Raw genomic sequence first — 11,701 nt, 5'->3', positions numbered from 1 at the left:
AGCCAGTGTAACCCATTTTCAATGTCTTGAAATATTTGTTGAGAGAACACCTTATGTACTTCTTGTAACTGCCTCTCTAAGTGAGCTTGTAGCCCAGTGATGTCATTGGCCAGGGAGGTATTAAATGCCCCCTGTAAATGTTTTTTTTATTTCTTGCCAAGATGTCAGCACGCTATTATACGGAAGGGGGGGTAACGCATTGCATGGTAAATTGCCAATCACATTTTAGTTTCATACGCATTTCTAATGCATTTTGCTGCTCTCCCAGCCACTCTACTGCTGCCTCTAATGCCTGCAATCATGACATTAGCCCTTTATCAATATCCGCCTGTGTCTGTAATTCTTGAGTGACATTTACCAAGATGGACTCCATCTTATGGGCTGTTTGAACACTGTTAACCAAGGCAGTAGTAGCTGTAGAGGCTGATGCAATGATAATCACCACGGACACAATGAACGCAATTAGCATAGCCAAAAACCACTTAGGGCGTAATTTTCTCATGGACTCAAGGAGGATATGTAGAGCGTGCTCTTCAGACCATGTCCGATTTAGAGAGAAACAGGTAACCAAATATGTGCTCTTCTTTTTAACACCATTACATAGGTCACATTCAATGAGGTTACATTATAATGTGTTAAACAATCCAAATACCAATATGGGGGAGAAATAGTAACCACATACATACCAGAAGATTCTAGGACAGCAGGGACACTGTTTCCCCATAATAACACATAAGGATGGGTGGTACAGATCATAACGGTATCAGAAACATTTTTGCCAGTTTCATTCCCATACTTGCCATGGGACAATTGTCGTGATATAAAAGGCAACCCGACCCTCCATATTCCTTTGTGAAGTGGGCTGTACACTGTCTCATTGTGAGATAGTTGTAAAAGGGGTCCAGATAGGCCGTGTTTGCTCCATGTTATAGGTTTCTGACTTGATCTGTTGAAGGCTCAAGTATGATTGTCACTCAAAAGATGTCCATGAGGTCCCTAATCCAGCACATTGGCCCCAAAGATGTTGCCCCGCCTTGGATATGCTGTACGGCAAGGGGACCACTGTACTGAGTAATGTTTGTAACTCCAATCAGTTTTTGGATGGCAAATTGGGATGGAAGGAACTTGTATGACATTACTTTTGTCTTCGTAAGATGTTGATATAGCAGTAATGTATGTCACATTGGCTGCCTGTTGTCCTTTCTTAGGTTGGTAATACAAATACATTTGTTCCTGAAAGGTGACACATGTTGTGCTTTTGTTTTGATAAACCATACGAAAAGGTAAATCATTAGCATACATCACCAGAGGGTCTTCTTCCTTTTGGTGCAGGCCTGTATGTTGTTGTCGGGGTACCCCGGTTCCTCCTGTCCAATCAGAATCGTTAGAGAACAAAGGGGGATTAGCATGCCACCAAGTAACTGGAGTAGAGAGAGGAGGATTAGGAATAAAGGCCCAATATGTGAGATTCTCATGCTCTGAAATCACCTCAACATGCGTTAGAGAAGAAAAGAGGAAAAAGAAAAAAACTGATTTACTTATCCGTTTGTCCATTTTCCGGTAATTCCAGAGCAGGCTGTGCACGTTTTGATGGAATGCGCTCAATGCCTTTATCTGTCAAAACACAAAGAGCTCCTCTCTTCTCACATTTAACCATAAAAGGGCCCTCCCAGATATCTGTATAAGGACGTTTTAATCCACACTTTGCCAAGATTTTGTGTCAAAACAGATGTGTGTAATGCGGCCTTTGTTGGGCCATATGGGTCTGAGTTTCACCCATATGTCTTTCTGCAGCTGATGTGCCATCCTCCGCTAGATTCAAAACATTTAAAGTAAATAAGGCATAATTGAGAATACCTTGCAGATCATTCTTATAATACTCATTTCCCCCTTTCATTTTTTGTAAAGCAGCCTTTAGCATTCTATGACATTGCTCAATAATAGCTTGTCCCGTAGAATTATAGGGGATGCCAGTTTTATGGATAATATTCCAATTTGCACAAAATTGGTGGATAATTTGCGCTGAGAACTTGGGACCATTATCAGTTTTAATGCATGTAGGAGACCCCACGAAAGCAAATATAGCAAGCCAATGACGAATGACTTGTTAGCAGTATTTTTTGTATGTGCCGATGCAAAAAGAAATCGAGAGTGACTGTCAACAGAAGCAATAATATACTTGAAACATCCAAAAGGCGGAAATATTGTTGTGTCCGTTTGCCAAAGATCATTGCTGTATAGTCCACGAGGGTTAACCCCATCAGCAGCAAAGGGAGAGGTGGCTAGGGAAGATTGTTCACAGGCTGGGCAACCAGCAATTATTCGTGCAGCCTGTCGTTTTGTTAAGTGAAAGCGCGAGCACAGGGCTGGAGCGTTGCAATGATGTAAGGCGTGAATCGAACATGCTGGTGTAAACAGGACAGTCAAGTAAAACATTGGCTACAACAGAATCAACAATAGCATTCCCTTGAGATAAAGGACCAGGAAGAGGAGTGTGAGAGCCTATGTGTGCAATAAAGCAGGAGAGAGTACACTGGGACAATAGTTGCTTGATTTTCAGAAAATGAGTGAAAATATCTTGTGTAGTTTGATGAAAGTTTAAAATGGTGGCGGGCAAAAGCAGGACAGCATTAGCTACATAAGCAGAATCCGTAAGAATATTCAAAGGAACAGAAGCAAAGGTGCACAGCTGCCAATTCTGCAATTTGAGTAGTTGAATGTCCGTGAGAGACTTTGATCTGCCAGTCATTATTAGCAAACCAAGCTATACTGGCTTTTCCGGTTTTTCCAGAGCCGTCAGTGAACAGGGTTAAGGCATCAGGAATAGGTTGGGAAGAGATAACAGAGATGACCAAATTGAGAAGATGTGCAAGGTGAAAAAATGGTCTGAGGGTCAGTGCCTTGCAATTGTAAACACCGTAAACATCCCCTTTGAATAACCTCCACTATTCCATCAAAATGTGTATAGAGTACCTTAGCTGGTGTGTGGGGCAAGTATATCCACTCCAAGCATTTTGTAACCTTGCCCGCTTTTTGAAAGACGATACCAGTAGGACTCTTAGGTGTGTTTATCACATAAAGGTATAAGGGAATTTCCGGATCAAAGCGATTTAAAAATTGGGAGGTTAGAGCCTTGTTTACTAGGCTTAGTTCTTGTTTTGCCTCAGGGATAAGAATGCGCGTAGAAGAGGGGGAAGAGTCACCATGTAGCAAGGAAAACAAGTGACTCAGAGAATGTGTCGGGATGCCAAGAAAAGGACATATCCAATTGATATTTCCTAAAAGCTGTTGCAATGTAACTAATGTTAAAGTATTGGGTATGGAAATAGAGGGAATGCATGGCTTTACCAGGTGTCTATTGTTGATGAAAATAATCCATAACCAATCTATAAATGAAAATTTGGGTGAGTTTATTCTGAGCTGAAATCTGAGGACCACGGCCCGGGGCCTTTCTTCCCAAAGGAAGAAACGTCGCCAAAGAAGTGAGGTATACAGAGTGGTTATATACCCCCATACAGGATGTTTCACATGTGATTGAAATGTCCCTCCCACAATAGTCACAAGATTGCCCTGTCAGCACAGCACTTGATGGAGACAGCAGGTAGTGGGTCTGCTTTCTCAGAGGGCATAGCAGGAGGCAAGTCTATTGTCTCGAGCTGGGTGGTCACTGGTGAGCGCAGCAATCGGTTCCTAGCCTAAGGAAAGATGCTTAATCCTTAAGGGAATGCCAGTGTTGGGAGGGGGAGGGAAGTTGCACCTTTATCTCAAGGGCCTTTGTTCTTGCCATAGGGAATATCTAAAGCAGATATACAATGCATGCTCAATGGCTGCGGTCAGGCCCTTTTGGAAAGACAAGGTCAGGCTGAATTAGGTTTACACCAAATGGCTTCCTCATATTCTCCAATATATCCTATTACTTGCCATTTTTATTTGTCACTATCGATCATCAATCCTAGAAATTCCCAGGGGGAGGTAAACTGTACCTTATCTTGTGCCACAAGCAGGCCTTTGCCTTTTAGCAATTCAATTAATTGTTGGTATGCTGTTAATGATAAATTTTTAGTTGGTGCTGCTAATAAAATATCATCCATATAATGGTAAAGTTGTATAGTAGGGTATTTGCTTCGAAAAGTTAATAACACATCTCCTACCAATTGTTGGCATATGGTAGTGATGGGGATTTTTAGGCTGGTTACTTTTCAAACTACAGATAAGAAGCAGGCTCCAAGGAGTGGAATTTGTTTGCCCTTTGATCAGAGGCAATTGCATTTGTAAAGGAAATCTTCATGCCTCCCTCTCTGGAATTTGTTTGCCCCTTGTTGGGAAAACATTTACATTTCTAAGGGAAACCTCTATCTGTGAAGATGCCTCCCTCTCTGAGCCAGGAGGAAGGGGGGATGGCCTTATCTTTGAAGACTGTTTGGCAACCTCATGTAACTGACCCCCACCCCAAAATCCTCCTTTGTCTTTAGCCGAGGATAATATTTGAGCGGTGACTTCTACCATTTACTCAATCCGGTTTGATTCTTATCTAAAAGTTGTGGGACCGCCAAATGGCCAGACCAAACGGGCACTAATAAAGAGATAACTCACATACCTATGCCTTAAATTTGGCCCTAACCCTCAGTTCGGGGCAGCAGCAGGAGCTCTGACTGCCCGTGGGTCCTGTCCCCACGCACCAGCTCTGCCTGCCCATGGGTCCTGTCCCCATGCCAGCTGGGGCAGCAGCAGCGGCTCTGCCTGCCCATGGGCTCTGTCCCCATGCCAGCGGGGGCAGCAGCAGTGGCAGCAGCAGAAGCTCCGACTGCCCATGGGTCCTGTCCCCATGCTATTCCACACTATTCTCTAAATAAAAGAGCACTACTGCCAGATCTTGAGAGTCTAAGAAATCTTTCTTTCGACTCCTCGGCTCACCGATCCCGCATCAGTAGGACGGTTTTTCATGCCCTGAGGCAAGACCTTCCACTGATATCTCTGGGGGACCTCTTGATTGTTATAAACTGGAACAGTAAATGCGAACTTTTCCCTATCGGTGGTGCACAAAGGTAGAGAAAAGAAACAGTCTCTAATGTCAATAGCAACAATTTGCCAATTCTCAGATATTGAAGAAGGATTTGGCACTCCCTTCTGTGAAGCCCCCATAGGTTGCCCTTAAGTCCTGGAGTAATCTCCATTTTTCAGATTTCTTTTTTATCACAAATTCTGGGGTGTTTGAGGGTACTATATGGCCTAATTTTACTTGCTCCTCTACTAGCATCTTTAAGGCCTGTAATTTTTCTTTTGGAAGGGGCCACTGATCTATCCATACAGGCGTGGTAGTTTTCCATTGAATAGGTATGGGAGGAATGTTAATAACATCAGCTGCCCCTAGGAAAAAGGCTTAACGTTTAGAGATAGTTTCCATTGAGAAAGCAAATCTCGCCCCCATAGGGAGTATGGAGTTGGAAGAATGTAGGGTGTAATTAAGGCAATTCTGTTTTCAGGTCCTCTGACTTTGAGGACGTAATCACTTCCCTCAGGCGTCGTAGGCGTCCTAAGCCCCCCTACACCTTGTACAGATGCAGAGGTTTGTTTTTTAGGCCAATGGGGAGGGCCAAGTGGGCGAGGCTATAAAGCACCCTCGCCAGTGTGGCCGAAGCCACTGGCCCCCCTCTTGGCAGCGGAACTCCCCAAACTTAGTTTTTCGGGGCACTGGGGAGTGTGCCCCCTTTCGAGTTTCCTAACGCCAAGTCACAGTTGATTAGATTACCATCTACATTAATTTTAGAGCAACATTGATTCGTCCAATGGAATCCCCTTCAGCACCAAGGACATGGTTTAGAAGGCGGCTTTTTAATATCAGCTGGCCCTCCTTTACCAGGGATATTTTTTGGACCAGACTTGCATTGTTTTGCATGGTGTCCACGTCTTCCGCACTTAAAACAGGCATTATCAAAAAGCACCTTTGGGCAGCTGCGAAAACGCTGCTGCCATTGCTTTGGCCACATGACTATGAGTTCCTACTTCCTGACAGGCTCCCAGCATATCCCCTAAGGTGTGAGTTCGCCCTTTAAGGTGAGACATAGAAGACTGGCAATCAGCATTAGCATTTTCAAAAGCTATTTTCAACAGGATAATTTGAGCCACTTCAGGATGAGCTATTTGTCTCTCAATTGCCTGCTGGAGACGGTCAATAAATTCTATGCTTGGCTCTTTTGGCCCTTGTCGGACATTCACAAAGGAATTGGTGGCTTTGTTCTCCCCTGAAGGGGGAATTGCCTTCCAGGCTTCTAATGCCACCTCTGAACATTGTCTATGCAACATTCCATTTGCCTCAGCCTGTGCTTGAGGCGTCGCATATTGGCCAACCCCCTGTAACATGTCAGCACTGATTGGGAGAGGGGGGTTTAAAGATAGATTATCCATAGATCGGGATACAGGTATCTCGTTATACTCATACCTGAAAAGAGTATATTCAGCATGCGACAAGAGTCTTTGCGAGCAAAAGCCAATCACAGGGTAGCATACGATAACTGACTCCCAGTGCCTCTATCATCCCAACAGTGAAAGGTGACTGCACTCTATTCTCTCTAATGCTCTTTTTCAGCTCCTTAAACACCCCAAAAGGAAGGGATTCATGTTCTCTTCACCCATGATTGACCATCACGGGGAAGGCACAGGAAAAATTCAGGATCTCCATGATTTAATCCTTCCTGAAGGCAATTATGAACCATACTATACTGCCTGGGATCAACATACGGGGCTGGTGGAGTACAAGGAGGAGCAATAGGCAAGAAATGAGGGTTCTTGAAGGCGAAACGCCTCTCTAAAGGAGGGGGGAATGGTAAATCGTCATCGTCTGAGGACATTTGTTCAAAATTTGTCTGAGACTTACTAACTGCCTTTTTAAAAGAGTCTCTTGGCAGCAAGCAAGGCAGAGAAGGAAGTGGCGGCGCCTCCTCAGCTTTGCCTGAAGGGCGCTCGGGTGAAGAGGCCGATTTTTCCTCATCCGATAGATCCCACAAAGGGAACAGTGCAGTACGTACTGTTCCCCAAGTCGTTAAGATATGTACATCCTTTAAAAGACCATGCTCAAAGCAAGACTTTAGTGCCTTGCCAGCCCTGTCCCACAACTCAATGTCCAAGGTGCCGTCCTCAGAGAACCAGGGGCAATGTGTAGATATTGCAATATCCTCTGTAATTCGGCAGGAGGAACAGAAACTGAAATCGAGGCGTGAGCAGGGGGCAAGTAAGGTATTAATATCAACTGAACTATCCTCGTAAAAGCTTCTATCACATAATAACTAGATGAACGGACCACGATTTTTATTTCACCTTGATAGTCAGCATCAATTACCCCGGGAATGATGTTTAAGCCCTTCAAATCTGAACTAGAGCATCTCATTAATAACCCAAAATATCCTGATTGTAAAGGGTCCCCATACATTGGTAGGAACAAGAAAGGTTTTGTCAGCACAATCTATGACGACTGTCTCTGAAGCCATGAGATCCACTCCGGCACTTCCTGACGAGGCCGCCACTAAATCATTCACATAGAGTCGGCCTGCTGATTGAGAGCTCCTCAAACTTGGTTTTTCGGGGCATTGGGGAGTGTGCCCCATTTCAAGTTTCTGGACGCCAAGTCATGGTTGATTAGAGATATTGCCAGCAATATCCTCTGTAACTCGGCAGGAGAAACCGAAACTGAAATCGCCTTCAGCAGCCGCTGAAGTGTCTTAAAGTATAATTTCTGCTGGGTCGCCAATTGTTGGCCCATCATTCTCACAGCGGACCCCCGAAAGGCAATTGAAATCCCCGACATCATTACTCACCAATAATGCTGCCAGTCTTAGATCTCGTTGGGGTCACCATATGTCAGTGTCGCAATCCACTGTACACATCAGGATAGATGCAGAGGGGGCTGATGGCCACTCTGAGTTTATTATAACCAGCGTTTCAATATATACATAGCTTACATCTGTTAAATATACACAGGTGTTCTGGATGAAGTAATTAGCAAATGCCAAGAATTCTTAGTGATTTCTCAAGGAGCCTCTGTTTTGATATTATCATGTTATTGCTGTGCTCGTATATTTTTATCTCGGAGCAGGCAAGGCCTCCTAGGCAACGGCCCCTACTGCTCCCGATATCGATATCATGTCTCCATCTGTGCCCCCAAGTGACCGTGCCTGTCTTAGGTTGCCTCCCCATGGAGGTCTTATCCGTCATTGGCTGACCGGCCTTCTCACCTCTGGGTCACAGTTTGTTGGCAAGCCTTTTCCAGTGATTATTAACCCTTCCTGTGTCAGAGGTGGCTACAAATATCACATTTTATTGAAAGGGGATTTATGAAATAATGTCCAAATGCATGTCTTTTTTTACATAAAAGGACATTTTCTGTTATAGACACTTAAAAGACGATTATTTAAAGGGACATTTTGGAAAGACTTTTTTGTAGTAAGTTTCTCCCTGATACACTGGTATATCCCTAATTTATTTGTTTCAGTAATTTGTCTACATTTTAGGTTTGTTAAAACAAAGTATACATGTGTATCTAAAAATTAATTTCTTTCTCTTTGGCAGATTGATTTTTCTCCTATTCAGGCAAAGTTGAGAACCCAACCATCTATTAAGAGAGAAGGAGGAGGACTTGGTAAGTAGAGTGGAAACATGAACCAAAAAACACGCAGGGCCAAGGGATTTTAAAGTATTTATTGTAGGAAAGCAGCTTGTTCAGAGCCATCACACCCACACATCAGGGAAGTAAGTTGAGCCCAGCCCCAAAGTTGCTGTGCCAACGGCTGCTTCTGTGGCACAGCCCCAGCATGGGCATGTTCTTCAGGTGAGAGCTCATCAGGGATAGAAAGGGACTGAAGGACAAGAAGCACAAGGCTGGTGCTGGTCATTGGCCTCTCAGTCACTCAGCTGATGCTCAGAGCCCAGGTGGGGAGCAGCCCCAAAGCAGTGGCAGCAACTGGAGCTCTGATGCCACTGTTAGCTGAGGCCACAGCACCCCCGGAGCTAGGGCCACAGCAGGAAGAGACTGGAGCAGGGCATCTTGGGAGGGTGCTTAGGGGGACACTTTGGGGGGCACTGGGTCGTAGGCCCTTTAAGAGGAGGTTGGCACAGCTGCTGGGTTTGTTGGCAGGACATCTACGTGGGAGTTCAGTTCACCTGAAACCCAAACAGATGTTTTATGGACTTGTGAAATCTTAGGTCACTGTGTCCTCCTTTGGAATCTACCCCTGGGCTGCTGATAACTGAAACTAATCATAAGTAGACACACACACACAAATTCAAGCCAAAGCCTCCTTCTTGTTCACATTTATCTCTCTACCATACGGCACAGTTCTTGTCGCATAGAAGATGCCCAGTGAATGTAGATCCTCCACCAAAATGGACGCTCCATGAGAACAGGGATTTCCACGCCTCTGCTTTTGCACACTTCTACATTCCAGTGTCTAGAACAGCACCAGGTAATTGGTAGGAGCTCAATAAATAACTGTTGAATATATGGATAATATATGAGTGATAAATGAATGAGAAAAGAAAGAAAGGCAGGCAAGGTGGAAGGCAGGAAATTATATTTGAGGTAGAGGAGGCACACCAGATGATATGTCATGTCACTGTTTTCTCCGTGTGCATCTGCCATCCTGTCTAGGCATCCACAAATGTGTCTGTGAGAGGTAAATGGCCACAGATACGTGATCCCCAGCCAGCTGTCTTAGTTGCCACAGGCCAGACACTGGCAAGAATTTAGGCTGGCTGATCACTCACCGTCCAGGTTAGGGGCTAAAATTCCTACCAGATCCTACCAGACCCAAGGTAACATCTCCCCTCCTCCCTCCTCCTTTCCTTTCCCCCTGATCTCCAGCAGCCCCTCACCCTTTCAGCCGAAAGACCCACTCACCCGGAGAGACCCAATGTGGAAGAGCAGTCTCTGAGGTTCAGGGCAGATGAGGAGCAGTTGGCTGAGATGTGTTTTATAGGCTCCGGCCTGACTAGGCTGTGGGTGAGCCCTGGTTCTGGGAGGGGCAGGAAGTGGCTCCGCCCACACCTGGGCACCTGCTGGGTAATTCTTGACATTCCACTCCCTGGCTCTTCAATCTATCCTTCCCAGGGAGAGCCTGAGTTACACTTCTGAAGCTGGAGTCCTAAACCCCACTAAATTGCATTGTTTCCTAGGCTGGGACTCCATGAAGCAGCATAAGTGTATAAGATAGAGTATACAAGTGTAGGATTGGAACTGAGAGACGAGAGTTTAATGATAAAGAGAGAATGCTGAGAGAGATGGAGAAGATGCAGGACAGTGTTGCAGGAAGGCATGCTAACATGACTCCATGCTTTAAAAGTGCAACGTGAAGTCAGAAAATGATGAGTAAGTAATCTGTGTGACTCCACTTGACAGTTTGCCTACCTGAATAATGGGGTTAGGGTGTGATAATACAGGAAAACCAAGTCATATTCAGCAGATGAAGTTGAGTATTAGGAGAATAATTTTTATTTCCTTGGTTTCCTTCTATCAGTAGTAAAGAGATACTGCAGAGTTTTGTGCAAGCCTCAAAGTGTTTAGGGTCCAGCAGTAGACTGGGAATCAAAGGATTGGGTTCCAGCTCTGGCTTTGCCAGTATTTTCATTTGTGACTTTCGATAAGTCACTTCACCTCCATGAGCATCAGCTTCTCCATCTAAGGTCCATCTGACTTTAAAAATTTATAATAGGGGCCAGTGCAGTGGCATAGTGGTTAAGTTCACGTGGTCTGCTTTGCTGGCCCGGGATTCATGGGTTTGGATTCTGGGCACGGATCTACACACTGCTCATTAAATCATGCTGTGGAGGTATCTCACATACAAAATAGAGGAGGATTGGCACAGATGTTAGCTCAGGGCCAATCTTCCTCACCAAGAAAAAAAAATTGTTTATAATTGCAGTACAATGAAAATAATTTTATAAATGAACTGCTTATCTATTGCTCCAATAAGGGGGAAACATTATCATCCTAATATATTTTAGATTGTGTGCCATAGCAAAATGGTTGAATAAAATTCCATTGTCAAGCAAAATTAAGGGAAAACACTTTTGAGTTCTGTTTCAAGAAGACTGATTGAACACACCCTGCAGGATTCTACTAGTTACCATTCAGTACAATAAGAATATTCTGCTCAGTTACAGGTGATCAGAGGTTTAGATTGTGAGTGGTATTGAAGTTTATTAAACGCTTTTTTTCACATCCATTGAGATAATATTTTTTATTTTTCCTTTAATCTGTAAAAACACTGAATCACATTGATAGATTTTTCTAGTAACGAAACATCATTGGAAGTTTCCATTGTTGGGTGGGATGAAGTAACGACTGACAGACCAGTTCTCCCAACTAACTTCACTAGGAAACCCAGCTGCCATCAGAGCTTGTATTTTGGAAGAAAGCAGAGAACTGCTGAGGCAACGTGAACTGGAGGGGCTAAGATCCCAGGGAAGGGAGCTGACTCTGCAGCCACTGTTACACTGGGAGCATTTGCCAATTCTGAGCAGGCGCAACACTGAGAATCAGGTTTTAAGCCTGTTGAGGCACACAGCTGAGAGACAAAATACCAGTGGAGTTTTGGGCAGAGATATGGCAGCCCTCACACACACAGTCAATTTTCCCCTAAGGATATTTGCCAAGTTTGGGGCTGTGTAGGACAATAAACCAAAACTTAAGTGGAAAATGTCTAGGAAAAAC

General features: G+C 44.3%; 1 long non-coding RNA gene across 1 annotated transcript; it reads right to left on the bottom strand.

The window, feature by feature from the left end:
- Positions 1 to 8,672: 8,672 nt before the first annotated feature.
- On the bottom strand, positions 8,673 to 9,974 carry LOC123280673 (uncharacterized). The gene is made up of 2 exons (XR_006519803.1): positions 9,890 to 9,974; positions 8,673 to 9,153 (listed from the first exon to the last, which is right to left on the bottom strand). It is a non-coding gene; the product is annotated as an uncharacterized lncRNA (long non-coding RNA).
- Between the last annotated feature and the right edge of the window lie 1,727 nt (positions 9,975 to 11,701).

Source organism: Equus asinus, chromosome 25 (assembly GCF_041296235.1).
Source record: "Equus asinus isolate D_3611 breed Donkey chromosome 25, EquAss-T2T_v2, whole genome shotgun sequence".
Lineage (NCBI taxonomy): Eukaryota > Metazoa > Chordata > Mammalia > Perissodactyla > Equidae > Equus > Equus asinus.
The sequence above is the reverse complement of the archived record's forward strand: the minus strand, read 5'-3'. Positions and strand labels throughout refer to the sequence as shown.